The sequence below is a fragment of the Mauremys mutica genome, chromosome 26 (genome assembly GCF_020497125.1).
Source record: "Mauremys mutica isolate MM-2020 ecotype Southern chromosome 26, ASM2049712v1, whole genome shotgun sequence".
In the NCBI taxonomy this organism is placed as follows: Eukaryota; Metazoa; Chordata; order Testudines; family Geoemydidae; genus Mauremys; species Mauremys mutica.
Window position 1 is genome coordinate 10,739,845 of NC_059097.1, and position 16,203 is coordinate 10,756,047.

At 48.9% G+C, this 16,203-nt stretch overlaps 1 non-coding gene across 1 annotated transcript; it reads left to right on the forward strand.

The window, feature by feature from the left end:
• The first annotated feature begins 11,920 nt into the window (after positions 1–11,920).
• Positions 11,921–11,992, forward strand: TRNAG-UCC. Its single transcript has one exon. It is a non-coding gene; the product is annotated as a tRNA-Gly (tRNA).
• Positions 11,993–16,203: the final 4,211 nt, after the last annotated feature.

Sequence of the window (16,203 nt, forward strand, 5' to 3'; positions counted from 1 at the left end):
CATAGACAGCAAAAGTCCACGTCCCTGACCAGCCCTTGTACTGGACAGGTAAATGCGCTGAAGGTAATGTCACAGGTTTTGACATGAAGGGGCGAACTGTCACTTTGGTTTTCGGGTTGATGAATTTGGGGTCCACGAAGGTTCGGTGGATAGCTGACATATGTGCTGCAGTGTCTCTCCATGCGATAACTTCCTTTCCGTCCACTCTCAAAGTTTCCCTAAAGCATACGGGTATTTGAGAGATATCTAATTCCGGGTTTCCTTGGTGTGCAGGTGCAAGGAGTTGGACCCGGTTCAGGTTCTTCGGGCATTTGGCTTTGATATGCCCCAGTTCATTGCATCCAAAACATCGCCCACTTGATGGGTCACGGGGTTGTGTTGGTTTACTGGAAACTGGTGAGGTAGAAGAAGAGGTAGGGTGTGACTGTGCTTGGGTTGTAGGTGTGGGCTTGATTGGCCCTCGATGGTAAGGTTTAGTCTCGGTGGGTACCTTGTGTGATTCGCTCCCTTTGGCAGTAGCTTTCGTGTTGTCTACCGATGCCATCCATCTGGCTCCAATCTCTCCTGCCTCAGTGAGAGTTTTTGGTTTACCATCTTGGATGTAGCGTCTAATGTTCTCAGGAACACCATCTAGGAACTGCTCCATCAATATCAGGAGGTGTGGGTCGTCTAGCTCCTCAACCTTGGATCCTGATATCCAGGAGAAATAGTGTTTTTCCAGGTAAGCAGCGTGTTCTGGAAATGACATCTCTGGTTTCCATTTCTGGGCTCTGAAACGCTGACGGGCGTGATCAGGGGTGATGCCCATTCTGAGTCTGGCCTTGGTTAGGAACAGTGGAAAGTCGTCCATCTGGTCTCTAGGAATTTCAGCTGCCACAAGGGATAATTGTCCACTGAGCTGTGACCTCAGCTCCATCATGTATTGTTCTTTAGGAAGATGGTATCCAATACAGGCCCTCTCAAAGTTTTCTAAAAAGGCCTCAACATCATCCCCTGCCTTGTAGGCGGGAAATTTTTTCCGAAAAGTTTGATCAGTAGGTGGATGGGGTGGTGGATTATGCTGCTTAGCCTTTTCTACTTCCAGAGCCTGCCTCTGGATTTCCAGATCTTTCTCTCTTAATTCCATTTGTCTGATGTGGTCTGTCTCTCTGGCTTTCTGGTCTGCCTCTCTGGCTTTCTGGTCTGCCTCCATGGCTGCCATCGCCATCTTGTGTTCTCTCTCTTTGGCTTCCAGGATTTTTATTTGCAATTGAGCAAGCTCTAGTTGGTCACTTGTTTCTGTCATGTCTGTGCCTTGGGGTGCTGGCCACACCCCTCCCTGTTTATGATAACTTGAGTAAAGAAAGGGTAATTAATCCTGTGTATAGCAAATGGTGTGTTGTAACTCTCTATTGTTCTGTACTGAGCAACAGGGAAAATCTAAAAAACTCTCTGTCTCTCTGCGAGAAAAGACTAGTGAAAATCTCGCAGGGATCAGTGGCTTCCTGGCTTCTGCATTTCAAAAGTCACAGGAAAAAAAAACTGGCTTCAGGATCTTTCTCTCCTCACTAAACCCTTCCTGCCTTCTGCATTTCAAAAGTCACAGGAAAAAAAACTGGCTTCAGGATCTTTCTCTCCTCACTAAACCCTTCCTGCCTTCTGCATTTCAAAAGTCACAGGAAAAAAAAACTGGCTTCAGGAGCTTTCTCTCCTCACTAAACCCTTCCTGCCTTCTGCATTTCAAAAGTCACAGGAAAAAAAACTGGCTTCAGGAGCTTTCTCTCCTCACCAAACCTGTTTTCCCTGTTGGATGGGATGAGCTCCGAGGAGCACCTCCCCCCACCCAAGGAATCCTGATCACACAAAGGAAGGACACGCCTCCTTCCAGCCAGGGCTAAAAATGTTTCTAGCTCTGAACTGTTAAAAACCTCTGGCTTGAGGATCGTTATCTCCCCAGCAAACCTGTGAGGGGCACTTCCCCCCACCTAAGGAATGCACACACCGCCTTCCAGGCACTGTCTTGAAAACGCTTCTACTGTGGTAGAAAGCCTCCAGCAATGGGTTCGACACACCGCTGTGCCACCATGTCCTAGGGTCTCACCCCCACTTTGAGCTTGTGAGTTCAAAGATGGGGACCCGCAGGTATTCTCCCCCCACCCTAACCTTTAGGGTAGGTTTCCTTCTCGCTGCCACCACTCGATTATTTCGGTGAATCGAGACACCCCTCTGTCCCCCCTGTCTGTCTCCCTTCAAAGACACTCCCTGGGAACACAGATCCACTCACAGAGGAGGAACCTTCCCCCTCCCTTCTCTTCCCTCTCTCCAGCCTGCTCCGGAGAGAGAGATACCTTGATTCAAACTCCTTGAATCTCTACACACAGGGAAGCAGCCCACTTCCCCCCTCCCTCTCCTCCTTCCAGAGACTTTCCCGGGGAAGCACAGATCAAATCACAGAGGGAGGAAGATTCCTTTCCTTCCCTCTCCCTTCCCTGCTTTCTCTGCTTGGAGACAACCCTTGTCTCCACAGAGTGGCGCCTAGCTTCCTTCCCCTGAATCCACAGGTAAGGAACTTAACCAAGTCCTGAACTTAAAAGAGTTTATTAAAAGAATAAAAAAAAGAAAAAAAATACACAATCTCTATGAATCCAAGATAGACATTCATAGGGTCTAATCTTATTAATCCCTGGAGAAATTTCTCCCTTTTCCTCAGTACAAACAATACAGGCAAAATTACGAATAATCAATACAAACACACAGAATTGCAGACACAGGATTCTTATATGAAATTACCCAGTACTTCTAATACTCACTAGCTTGAATAGAAGAAATTAGTTCAGAGAGATGAGCAGACTTGATTAAGCATCTGGCTGGTGTAGTTTCAGACGGCTAAGAACACAGAACAAAGAACACAGAGACCCAAGTTCCCGCTCTCTGGGATTTTCAAATTCTCTTCCCTGATTGGTCCTTTGGTCAGGTGTTTCACCAGGTCTGTGTTAACCCTTTGCAGGTAGAACTTAACCCTTAACTAACTACTTATGACAGGAGTGAATGACCCATCCAAGTTGTGGATGTGTTCCAGACGGACTTTCAAGCTAGCAACTCACCAATACTGCTAAGAACCTGATATATCCATTTTGGAATGTATCTGACTGCGTTCCCATTTAACTTCTTTCTGTCTTTCTTTCATTTAAACCTTTAGTTTAGATGCTAAAGGATTGGCTGGAAGGATGGAATTTTGAGTAATATCCAAACCTATACTGACCTGGTGATGTGGCTGACCCTTTGGGGTCAGAGGAACACTTTGTTTATGTGAGCAGAGTTTTTAAATAACCTCTCACTGTACTGGACCTTGCTGCTGATTAGGAGTCAGAGAACAGGGATGCAATAAAGGGGGCCGTGTGATTTCTTTTTTCAGCTTCTCGATAACCCAGTTGGTGACTGGTCAGTGAGTTTAACTTCAGTGTTAACCAGCAGTTCTGGGAGCATCTGCTCTCCCTTTTTCAGCCTGTCCTAACTTTGGCATTTTCAGTGAGAACTGCCCTTGGCCCACCAGGTCACACTAAGCACTGAAGTTAAATTAATAGAATGTTTGTTTTTTTATGACCAAGTCTTATGAAATCAACTGAACTCCTTTGCTTTCTTTCATCTGAGCAGGGTTTCTAGTTTTCCAATGTGATGTGATCTCCCAGCTGGAACAAGGGGAAGAGCCGTGGGTCCCAGACCTCCAGGGTTCAGAGGAAAGAGAGATCCTGAGAGCTCCCTGCACAGGTGAGGAAACATTAAACCACCTCAGAATCTGTAAGTGCCTGAAGGAAACATCTGGGATGCCCAACAAAGCCCTTGGGGAGGTCTCTCAGTTCATTATTGTCCCTAGCAGGGGTCGTAGCCTCAGGGTAAATATAGTTCATGGCTTCCTATAGATCCTAGCAGACACCAGGCAGTAGCTTCCTCTCTTCCCCCTACATATTTGGATGGGATGTGAAGGCTGAATTCATCCCCCTCCTCTCTTCTATTTGGGGGAAGAGTTTGGGGGAGTTCAGCTCCTGATTTTTATTTGACCTGTCTTCAGCACTTGTTTTGTTTGGTCTTCCCCTTTCCATCCCTGTCTGAGGTTTCTGTCTCTGTCACAGCAGGTGATGCAATGGCATGTGAGAAAGAGGAGCAGAATTCTCAGCCTGAAAATGTTGAGCCAGTGGGTAAAACAGAGCATTATCTCAAAGACCGAAAAGGAATGTGTCCAGGAGTCATGAGCAGGGAAAATCCTGGGAGATTCAGCACAGACCAAAAACAGATCAAGGAAACCAGCCAGGGGAGAAAGTGGATAAATTTATTTCCTGTTGGGGAACTCAGAAGGTCCTCATGGAAACCACAACACAGCAGGATATCCGCAGGCGAAAGAGAAAAAATACATGCACTGAGTGTGGAAAAACCTTCTCTCACAGCTCAGACCTTTCTAAACATCAGAGAATCCACACAGGGGACAGGCCCTATGAATGCAGTGAGTGTAGGAAAACCTTCAATCGCAGTTCGCACCTTATTAGGCATCAAACAATCCACGGAGGAGAGAGGCCCTATGAATGCCGTGAGTGTGGGAAATGCTTCACTAGCAGCTCAAACCTTAGATTTAATTTACCCTGGTTCCTCAACTGTAGCTACAGCTCTAGTGCCCATCAGTCCAAAGACTGAGAGAAATGGAGAGTTCCAACCATTGTCCTTTTAGTATCTTATTGTTCCTCCCTCTGTTTTTTGTGCTGGCCTTTCTCTTCTATCATTTTCTGCGTTTGTTTAGTTGGTAACAGTTGGTTTCCATCACTCATGTTTGTTTGTTTAAATCTCTGTCTGTTGTGAAATAATTTTTTTGCTTGTTCGATAACTGTACTCAGGTGCTGTGTGAGATACAGTAGCAATGGTCCACAGTAAAACTAGTAACCTGGGATACTTGGGGAAGAGCGGATCTGGGATTTCACAGAGTATCTGGTGATCCGGGCTGGACCCCAGAGGGGGACACATTGAAGGAACTCAAGGGTTAAGGTGGCTGCTGTAGCTCAGAGGAGGGTGCTTGAGTTCCAGCTGGCTGGTGAGTTTGGTCACTAACATCCAGCTGCCAAATGCAAAACTCCCTCTTCCTTGTGGCAGGTGGCAACAAGGAGACTCAGAGCCCTCAGCACCCTGAGAAGGGTCACAGTGTGTCTCTATGTTGATCCACCTGTCAAATTCACACAGGGAAAGCTCCCGATAGCACAAAACTCTGCCCTATAAAATCATGGAACATGTGCTCGGTGCTCTGTGAAAGCATGTAAAGAATCCAAGCGCTGGAGGACAGGGTTTGGGTCCAGAGTGACCTAGACAAATTGGAGGATTGGGCCAAAAGAAATCTGAGGAGGTTCAACAAGGAGAATTGCAGAGTCCTGCACTTAGGATGGAAGAATCCTATGCACTGCCACAGACTGGGGACTGATGGAGTGAGGGGGGATTTGATAGCAGCCTTCAACTACCTGAAAGAGCAGCAGTGTGGGCTTTCTCCTTGCCACTTTTGCTGGGCTGGGCAGGCGTCCTGGAGGCCTTTCTCGAAGAGAATTGGGAACGGAGTTAGAAAAACCAATGTGAAAACCAGAACCTCAGGTTTAGACTCATTTATTTATAATATTAAATCTTCAATTCTAGTGTCACAGTCAATACAATTGCTTCAGCCTGATAGTTGCCCAAAGGGAAACTTAACGTCTCTCCAAGGGGAGTGGAGAGAAAACACTTTTCAGAGTCCAAGAGAGACAAGGCGGGTGAGGGTAAGAGCTTGCAGAGGACCAACCTCTGTTGGTGAAAGAGACAAGCTGTGGAGCTAACCCAGCACCTTTCTTCAGTTCTGTGTCGCCTGGAAGGTCGTCTCTTCCATAACCAGCAGTTAGAACATAAGAACAGCCACACTGAGTCAGACCAGTTCATCTAGCCCACTCTCCCAAAAGTGGCCAATGCCCGGCACCCCAGAGGACCCCTGGGACCAACATGGATACAACACCACCACAAACAAGGTTAAAAGTCAATGCACAGGGGAGAAGTATCTTGTGTTTCATTCCTTATGTCCTAGTCCCATCATGTGGCCATTTCCTTTTCTTCCTTTCTATTAAAAGCTTTGGTGTTTTGCACAGAAACATTATTTCCCCAGGAGAGACCCAGGAGTGGGGGCTGCATTCCTGTGCCAAACAGTCACTGGAAAGGGGCAGACAAAGGCCTTTAGGATGAGGCGTCCATCACTGTCAAAAGATCATCTCCCTCCTGCAGGTCACTGGCAGCCTGAATTTGTTCCTTATCCTCCCAGAGTCTGGGGGCTGGAATCAGCACTACCCAGCCCCTCCGTATGTAGCAGGAACAAACACAAACCTGGTCTTTAAAACAAGCTGTCCCCTTCCTTCTCAGGGAAGTTTTTTCTGTGATTGAAGTTAAGCTTCAGTTCCCCTCTCCTAGGGGCGGGGCAGGTGTAGGACCAGCTCCCAATGAGCTCTCTTTTCACCATTGCTCCCTTTCAGTCACTCTGCGATCCTAACTCTGCTCCCAGCTGTCAGGCAGCTTCCAGCCCATCCACCCTGCTCACTAACTCCATGGTCATGTGTCACCCCATTTGCCAGCACACAGAGCCTGCAGGAAAACTCCTTTTGCTAGATCCATTGGTGGTATAGTGGTGTGTGTAGGTGTTTTCCAAGCAGTTGATCTGGGTTTGATTCCCAGCCAATGCAATAATGGCTTTTCTCTTTTGTTGTTTCCTCATCTGGAAGTGGTTTAATTTCAGTCACATTGTGTTACAATCACATTATCTATAGAATGAGACAATAAATGTGTCAAAGTCCAGCAGGTCATACAGGATGGAGGCACACAAGGGGCTGGAATGTGTCATCTGAGAAAGACAGAACCCTTGGAAACCTGCATCTCCCATCCTGTGGCCTTGCGTGTTATGATTCCAGCTGCGTGAGCTGTTTGTATGATGGGGAAATAAAGTTTTGAGTCAGTTTTTGCTCCTGCAGTTTCCTTTGCTGTTACAGTTATAATGACATGAACAAAAGGGAAGCAAAATAAACATAAACCCCAAGTTGCAATACAGGTGGGGAAAGGGAAGGTCACGGTTAAGCCAAACACGTCAAAATAAAAATTAATACTAAAAAAGGTGTGGGAAAAGGAATGTGAGATGTTTGGGCTTCTGGGACGAGTTGATTGTGCTGGGAAAGTTAGACAGGTGTGTAGGATGATAATTATCCTATGAGGTCACTGCTGTGCTTGTGTAGAGCTAATTAACCTGTTAGTTGTTGCCTGATTGTCTAATATAATTGTATATAAGAGCCTGCTGGAGGGGAATAAAGGAGTTCTCTGCTTGTGATCAAGTTTGGTTGTCAGACTTCGTTCCTGCTCCTGTGATGCAACAAATGATGATCCCGATGTGATGCAACAAATGGCGGAGAAGCTGCGGACAATAGTATTGGTGACCTGAAAAAAAAAAAAAAAAAAAGGGGGGGGGCGCAGGACGCCTGAAAAAAGGGGCGCACCTGAGCTCAGTGTTGAGCGGCTGGGAGCCGCAGGACGCCTGAAAAAAGGGGCGCACCTGAGCTCAGTGTTGAGCGGCTGGGAGCCGCAGGACGCCTGAAAAAAAGGGGCGCACCTGAGCTCAGTGTTGAGCGGCTGGGAGCCGCAGGACGCCTGAAAAAAGGGGCGCACCTGAGCTCAGTGTTGAGCGGCTGGGAGCCGCAGGACGCCTGAAAAAAGGGGCGCACCTGAGCTCAGTGTTGAGCGGCTGGGAGCCGCAGGACGCCTGAAAAAAGGGGCGCACCTGAGCTCAGTGTTGAGCGGCTGGGAGCCGCAGGACGCCCGAAAAAGGGAGGCACACCCGAACCCAGAGGTGAGCAGCTAATTTGGGAACCGTTGTGTCAGCGGAGCAGGAGAGTGTCAAGATGGCGAGCGTGCTGTCCAGGCGCCTGGGGAAGTGCTCCCTGTTGGGCGCCCGCGTTTCTACGCCCAGCTCCTTGGCAGACAGGATGCTGGGGACAGCCCGGATCCCTGTGTTGCAGGTGGAGCTCAGCGGAGTGTTTTTCCATCTGGCTTTGTATGAGGGTGGTCGGTGCAGGGAGCAGGGAGAGGAGAATAGCATGATGCCCAGCTTCCTAGACCTGAACCGCTCACAGCTCTATCCAGGACAGAGAGTTTACATCGCCTATGGCGGGCGGGAGTGCGCTGGCCTGGTAGAGCAGCACAATCAGCTGAACGATGAGGTGCAAGTGTTGTTTCTGGAGCAGGGAGTGCACACCTGCTGGGAGACAGAGGATGTGAGACTGGCTGAGATGCAAAGATCGCCGTGGAACCAGAGCCCCCGAAGGAGAACTGTTTGTCAGCTCTGCTAGGACTTTTCCTGTTTGATTCTCCGTGAAGGAGTTACTTGTTTGAAATGATTTTTGCTGTGCCTGAAAGAGATTTTGTGGGCTGTATAGCATTCAGTGTACCATGCAATTATTATTTAGAGTATATTGTTGTGTTTTGTGTTGTCTGTCTTCTGGCCAGAATTGTTGTTGTGTTGTTATGTGGTTTGATGTGTTTTCTTTAGAATCCCCCCACCCTCAGTGTCAGTTTGATCGCCTGACACCTGAGGGATATTTTGGTAGCAGCATAAGTAACAGAGAGGGGGGAATCCTGCAGAATTTACATCATTTGTTTGTTGTGTTTTGTTTTTGTTTGGTGTTTTGGGGTTTAAGCTACCTTTGTTAATATGAAAATTAAATCCTTTTTTAAAGGAATGAGGTGAGGAGATTGTTCTAAAGCAAAGTATGTCAAGGATTTAAGAAAGGTTTTGGAAGTTGCGTCTTTTGTGATAAATGTTATAATTTCTAGTTACTTAATCTGTGATATGTTAAGGATTGCATGGTCATAGGTTGGTTTTATAAAGTTTTAATTTTGGTTTGTGATAGATTATAGTGTTATGCTGTTATGAGTTGGAAATGTTTTGTTAATACCTTTATTCTTCTCTTTTCCTTTTTTCTTTCCTTTCCCCTTTCCTTTTGATTTTGAATATAGGGGGGAGATGTGGGAAAAGGAATGTGAGATGTTTGGGCTTCTGGGACGAGTTGATTGTGCTGGGAAAGTTAGACAGGTGTGTAGGATGATAATTATCCTATGAGGTCACTGCTGTGCTTGTGTAGAGCTAATTAACCTGTTAGTTGTTGCCTGATTGTCTAATATAATTGTATATAAGAGCCTGCTGGAGGGGAATAAAGGAGTTCTCTGCTTGTGATCAAGTTTGGTTGTCAGACTTCGTTCCTGCTCCTGTGATGCAACAAATGATGATCCCGATGTGATGCAACAAAAAGGGAGGGGGGAAGAGCTCAGGTATGTGGAGATCCCCTTGATATTTCAACGCACATTGTTAGAATCAAAGTTCAGACTTGACCCTGGAAAACCTGCAACTACCTGTCTCTCTGAACACCTGTGATGAGCAAGATGGAGTTGGGACACCTGTTCTGCTTCAATCATTTATTGTCTCTCTGTTCTCTCCTTCTTCAATCCCCCCAACTCCTCATCTCCAATGTCTCTGCCTTTCTTCTCTTGCTCCCTCTCCCCTGCCCTTTCCAGGAACTCACACTCTACAGCATTTAGGACAAGCCAGAGCTCCCATGTTCTGCACATGAGCCTGTGTCAGAGGACGTGGGACCCAGGTCAGAACCAGTCACCAGAACAATATGACCCTTTATGGGTGACTTCTCTGCCTACTCTGCAATTTACACGCCCCCACACACTGAAGGGGGTGGGGTACAGCTCTGACTGAGAGGCCCCACAGGAGAAACTTCAGCCCAAAGACAAATTTGTGTGAAATGCTGAGAAGTGAAGAGCCCCCTTCCCCTCCCCCCAAATCCCCAGAACTCTAGTGTCACCCCCATGGCACCAGCACAGGGAACCCAGTGAGATGGGGTTACAGAATACAAGGGGGGAGGCAGCAGGGAGAGAGGTGACAGGGAGTCTCTCTCTTTCTTTCTCTCGTCACTTTCTGTTCTTCTCTTTCCTTCCAGGAACTGCAGTCACAGCAGGGAGGGGTTTGTCTCCGTGTCTGTCATGGAGGTGGTGGAAGTGATGGATTCTGTGACTTCCTGCAACCTCCATGACTTCTGCAGTGGCCTCAGTGGCTGACTCCAGGGCCACTCAATCAACTGGCTCCAGGGGCCGCCCAAGCAGCGGCCAATGCGGCTGGCCTGGGGACCACTTGACCAGTGGTCCCGAGGGCAGCAGGAGCAGCCACAGCTTGGTGGCCTCTGGCAGCACTTCTGGGGTGGCCAGAGCAGCAGCTGGCCCCCTGGGGCTCCCCCCTGCCCCAGCAGCACCTGGAGTGGCAGCGACTCTCAGGGCTTCTCCCCTGGTAGCTGGTGCTCATTAGCCATCAAATAAATCAAAACACTTCCCCCTGCAAGTGGATTTAGCCCAGGACCCTCAGAGTCAGCAGCTGTTACGCCCCCACTGAGCTCTCTGGTCAGGTGTCCTAGTGCCGGGAGCCTCCAATGTAGATCCTAAAATAGCGTTTTTGCACCAGGGGCGGCTGAAATTTTGGACCAGACATTGTAGCTCCACTGTTATTTTACTGAATTGCTTCAAAACAGCAAGTGTAGAAAGTCTCCTAAGTGCCAGGCTCTCTGCCATGGAAACAGCTGCCCCTGCACTGAAGGGGGGTCAGAGAGTGATGGTAACACAAATCTTCAGACTATTAACCCAGGTCCCTTCCTTTCTTTAACCCAGGACGTGCCAGTCACCTGTTAGCCATGGTGTTATCTTCACCTTCAAATACCTCTCAGGACATTGAACAGAGGAAGTGAAACCCCCTCCCCCGAATGGCTCCCTGTTGAGGCGTTGTACCGAACCTGCCCCTGGAGACTGTCTGGTTTTATACTCTTAGAGCTTTTTCTCTTCAAACCCCTTATCCCAATCTGTGAGCCAACCTCTGCATTTCAGAGTTTAGAATTTACTCTCATCACCCTCCTATGGCACTTTCCATGTGAATTGGGTAAAGCAAGTGGGGGAAGCTCCGTGGCTAATGAAAACCAACGCTCTGGGTGAGGCCTGAACTCACACCCACAGCTGTATTTCCTCCTGCATGAGCCACTATAGGTGCTTCTTAGACAAAATTGGGCTGGAGGTGGTTACGTGTGTCTATGGTTCACCACTTTGGCTGCTCTGTGAAAAGCTGATGGTTCAAACAGAAGCTGGTGGGTTTTTGTTTTGTTTTAAGTAATTAGAGTCTAGTATATTTTAACAGGCAGAAAATGTCCTATTCTGGTCTAGCGCCATGTGACTCCTTCTGTCCATCTTCTTCCTTCGCCCTCAGTGTCTTTCCTTCCCCATTGGGGACATGCAGAGATGAACCCCAGTCAGTCTGTGTCACAGAGAGTCTGTATCTCCTAAGGAATGTGGGTGAAGGATTCCAGCTGAATTAACTCCGCTCACCTGGGTTAGAAACATTTGTTTCTTTCGAGCACATAGTGAGAAATGGGACATTAATTCAGAGCCAGGAGGCAAGGCAGAGGCTTCATGACCTTGATCTCCAGGAAGGGAGAGAGGATCCCCAGGAAGGAAGAGCGCTTTAGACTCAAGCTGGGTCTCCTGGAAGTTGGAAAAGACCCTTGGTCACTAAGGATCTCATGGGATCGTGCTGCTCCAGAGGCTCGAGAGTCCTGGGTGCGGGGAGGGTGTCACTACACAGTCTGAAATGGAAGGGAGGACCCTTGAAGGGATGGGGAGGAACAGAAAATGGAGAGGAATGAAACAGAGCAAACCCCTCTTTCTCTCTCCCCTCCCCGACCCAGCAAGAACTGTTATCAGTGGGGAAACTCCCCACCATGAACGGCAGAGAACACAGAGACATTTGTCTCAAACTGAGCAGTAGGGTGACCAGACACCAAGTGTGAAAAATCAGGGACTTTCACCAGCTGCATTGATGGTATAGTGGTGAGTATAGCTGCCTTCCAAGCAGTTGACCTGGGTTCACTTCCCAGCCAATGCTATGATGTGATGTTTCCTCCCCTGGGAATTGGTTTAGTTTCAGTCACTTTGTACTAGTTTATCAATTGAATGAGAGAATCAGTGTCCCACATCCTACCAGATCATTAAACACACATGGGACAAAAAAAGGGGCAAGACTGTAAAATGAGCAGTTGGAGTCATCCAGGTATTAGATGTTTGGTTTATATTTAAAAAAAAAATCCTTTACTTCCCTCCCCCTGTTAGACTCAGAACCTTTAAGGTCAGAAGGGACCAGTGTGATGATCTTGTCTGACCTGCTGCACCTTGCAGGCCAAAAGACCCCACCCACCCACTCCTGGAATAGACCCGGGAGGGGAGGCAGTTCCATGCACTGCCCCTACCCCCGGCAGCACATGGAGACCCTCTGCTCCCCTCCCCCCACAACGGGTGTGCAGAGATGTGCCAGCAGCACTAAGGTGGCTCCCTGCCCACTATACCTCTGTCCCTCCGTGCCGCTCCCAGAAGTGGCTGGCATGTCCCAGCATCCCCTGGGGTGGGGGGAGTGTCTCCATGTGCTGCTCCTGCCCCAAGTACCAACTCCACAGCTCCCATTGGCCAGGACCTGCAGCCAATGGGAGCTCTGGGGTCAGCGCCTGCAGGCAGCGGCGCACGGAGACCCCCTGGCCCTGCCCACCTAGGAGCTGCTGCCGGAGGGTTATGTGTACCGGTCACTTTGGGAGCTGCAGTGCCCGGGGTAAGCACCACCCCCGCTGCACCCCAACCCCCTCCCCCAGTGCAGAGCCTGCACCCCACTCCCAAATTTCCTCCCAGAGCTTTGCTTGTCGTCCTTTCACCAGAACCCCCCTTCCTCTCCTGGGCTGCAAGTAGCCACCCCTGGGAAGCCAAGAGGCAGGCACAGGATTCTGCCTCCCAGCAGCCAACTGCACCTCCCCTGGCTTTGCAGAACAAATGGTGACGCTCTACTAACCCCACTGAGCCGCACTGAGGCGCTTAGCTTCTGCCCTGCCTTCCTCAGCTCGACTTTCCTCTTTTCCCCCATTCCTGCCTCACTTCCTCCTTTGGCAAGTCACGCAGAGGAGGCCAGCAGGAAGAGCCGGCCTCCGTAGGCCAACCTCCCAGGGCAGAGGAGGCCAAGCCACACGGCTTCAAAGGTGACCGGCCCAGATCCTCTAGCTTTCCCCTGCTGAGACCAAGGCTCTTTCTCAGCTCATTTCACTACACTCTGTCCTGCAGGGGTTGGAGTTATAGCAGGTGTTACCTGAAATAGGGCCAGCTAGTCAGCGTAGGGAGGACTAATGACCCACCAGAGTTTGGCAGAAAGCAACACATTTGTTATATTGATAGCTAAGCTCAAAAGAAGGGATGGGGGGGTGGGTGTCACACACACACTCGCATACTCACACTCCCAGGACAGGCCTGGCACTGGAGATGTCAGGATTCTGCCAGGTAAGTGTCCCCCAGCGCCGCGATGGACGGTGCAATGAAGGTAAGTCTTCCCGAGGCACGATGGAATGTAACACAGCGAACCACTGGCCAGGCGGTCGGGGCGAAGGGCGTTCACTGGAGGTACAAGCTTGTGAGTGACTCTTGAGCACAGGGCCCCTTCCCCTTTTAAGGACCTGCTCCTCATGGCCTGTGACTAGAGGTGACTTGGCTGCATCTGGTGGGTCACACTCCACCTTGGGCAGTGTCCCTGCTCTGGGTGTGTGATCGCTGCCTAATGAGAGTCCCAGACACCGTGTCTATCTAGGAGCTCTTCTGATCTTCCAGCTGTTCAACCAGCCCATTCATCCCACAAGCATTGCAGGAGGGAGGGGTAGGGGGAAAGCCACTTCATAGGCATTCAGAGAGGGAGAGGAGACAAAAGCGAGGGGGGTGGGGAAGTATAACAGACCTATTGAGCATAGAAATCACTGCTGCTCCTACAACAGCAGGGACAGGCCACTCGGAGCTGGGAAAATTAAGCCCTCATGTTTCTGAACCAGGGACCTTTTGTGCGTTAGGCAAACGTGATAACCAGTACACTACAGAAACTCTGCCACAGGGCTCTGCCCCTCCCTTCATAAGAACATAAGAATGGCCATAGTGGGTCAGACCAAAGGTCCATCCAACCCCATATCCTATCTGCCAACAGTGGCCAATGCCAGGTGCCCCAGAGGGAGTGAACCTAACAGGTAATGATCAAGTGATCTCTCTCCTGCCATCCATCTCCACCCTCTGACAAAGAGAGGCTAGGGACACCATTCCTTACCCAGCCTGGCTAATAGCCATTAATGGACTTACCCTCCATTAATTTATCTGCAAAAAGAACAAGGAGAACATGTGGCACCTTAGAGACTAACAAATTTATTTGAGCATAAGCTTTTGTGGGCTAAAACCCACTTCATCGGATGCATGCAGTTAAAAATACAGTAGGAAGATATATATACACACAGAGAAAATGAAAAAATGGGTGTTGCCCTACACACTATAATGAAAGTGATCAGTTAGCGTGAGCTGTTACCAGCAGGAGAAAAAAACCTGGTGTTGGGAGGGGAACTGGAGAAAGGACTAAAGAAGCAAGAGACAAAGAGAAAGGAGGGAGGGAGGGATGGAGGAAAAGTTGAAAGAAAAAGGACAAACCCTAATCTCCCCAGTGATTCTAAGGGATAAAATCCCACGTGCGCAATAAAATTCTGCCTCCTTAAGCTCGTGTTTTCCATGCCTAGAATTCAACTCTCACCAGATGGATCAGACTGAACAGGTTTCAAACCTCCAGGAGGCTCTTACCTTCTAAACAGGGACGGCTGTTTTCTAGTAAAATCACTAAAAGGGAAGGAGAAAACTCAAAAGAGGTTCCTCCTGGCGCTCACGTCTATGAACCTGAATACTCTCTCAGTCCTCAAAGAGAGACCTGGAGAAGGAGACTTGCTGAAGCAAAGCCACAGGGGTCTCTGAGGTTTCCCTGGCCCCTCGCCCCTGTCCTGCCTGGCTGATGTCAGCATCTCTCTGTGAGGTCACCACCTCCCCACCACCTTGGACCAATAATCTGAGATCCTGCAAAAGGCCTTTGTGATGTCACTGCCACACCCCTCCCTTGCTGGGCTAATGTCCTGCCCCTGGCCAGGCACTTTGGAGGTTTGAGCTACTCCCTGTGGATCACCCCACTCAAGGAGCGTTCGTTCTAGGCAGCAAGCCGGCTAGACAGGGAAACATCAGATGCTGCTCCCAATGCTACACTCAGTTTTCCAGAAATTAGTCGACTTTATGACCAGAAGAGACCATTATAGCATCTAATCTGACCCCCTGCATATCACAGGCCTCCTGTATGACACAAGAGCTACTTTTGGGGCAAACACATTCCAGAATTCAACCTCCCTGGCCACACAATATCAGATCTTAAGGTGGCCATCCTACAGCAAAAAAACTTGAGGACCAGACTTCAAAGAGAAACTGCTGAGCTTCAGTTCATCTGCAAATTTGACACCATCAGTTTAGGATTAAACAAAGACTGTGAATGGCTTGCCAACTACAGAACCAGTTTCTCCTCCTTTGGTTTTCACACCTCTACTGCTAGAACAGGGCCTCATCCTCCCTGATTGAACTAACCTCATTATCTCCAGCTTGCTTCTTGCTTGCATATATATACCTGCCCCTGGCAATTTCCACTACTTGCATCCGAAGAAGTGGGTATTCACCCACGAAAGTTCATGCTGCAAAACGTCTGTTAGTCTATAAGGTGCCACAGGATTCTTTGCTGCTTTTACAGATCCAGACTAACACGGCTACCCCTCTGATACATTCCAGAAAGGCATCTAGTCTTCATTAAATGACATCAGGAGATGGAGAATCCACCACTTTCCTTGGTAGCTTGTTCCTGTGGTGAATCGTCCTCGCTGTTGAATGTATGTGCCTTAGTTGTAATACGAATTTGGGTATGGCTACACTTGAGAGTTGCAGCGCTGGTGGAGGCTTTCCAGCGCTGCAATTAGTAACTGTCCACACCTGTAGGGCACATCCAGTGCTGCAACTACCTGGTTGCAGCGCTGGCTGTACACCTGGGTCTGCTTGGGGTATAACGATTGCAGTGCTGGTGCTACAGCGCTGCTCGTAAAGTGTGGCCACACACCAGCGCTGTTATTGGCCTCCAGGGTATTAGGAGATATCCCAGTATGCTTTTAACTAAATTACTCTCTTTGTTTTGTTTTGCTGCCTCTCTTTGTTTTGTTGTGAACTCGGGGCTCCAGGAGC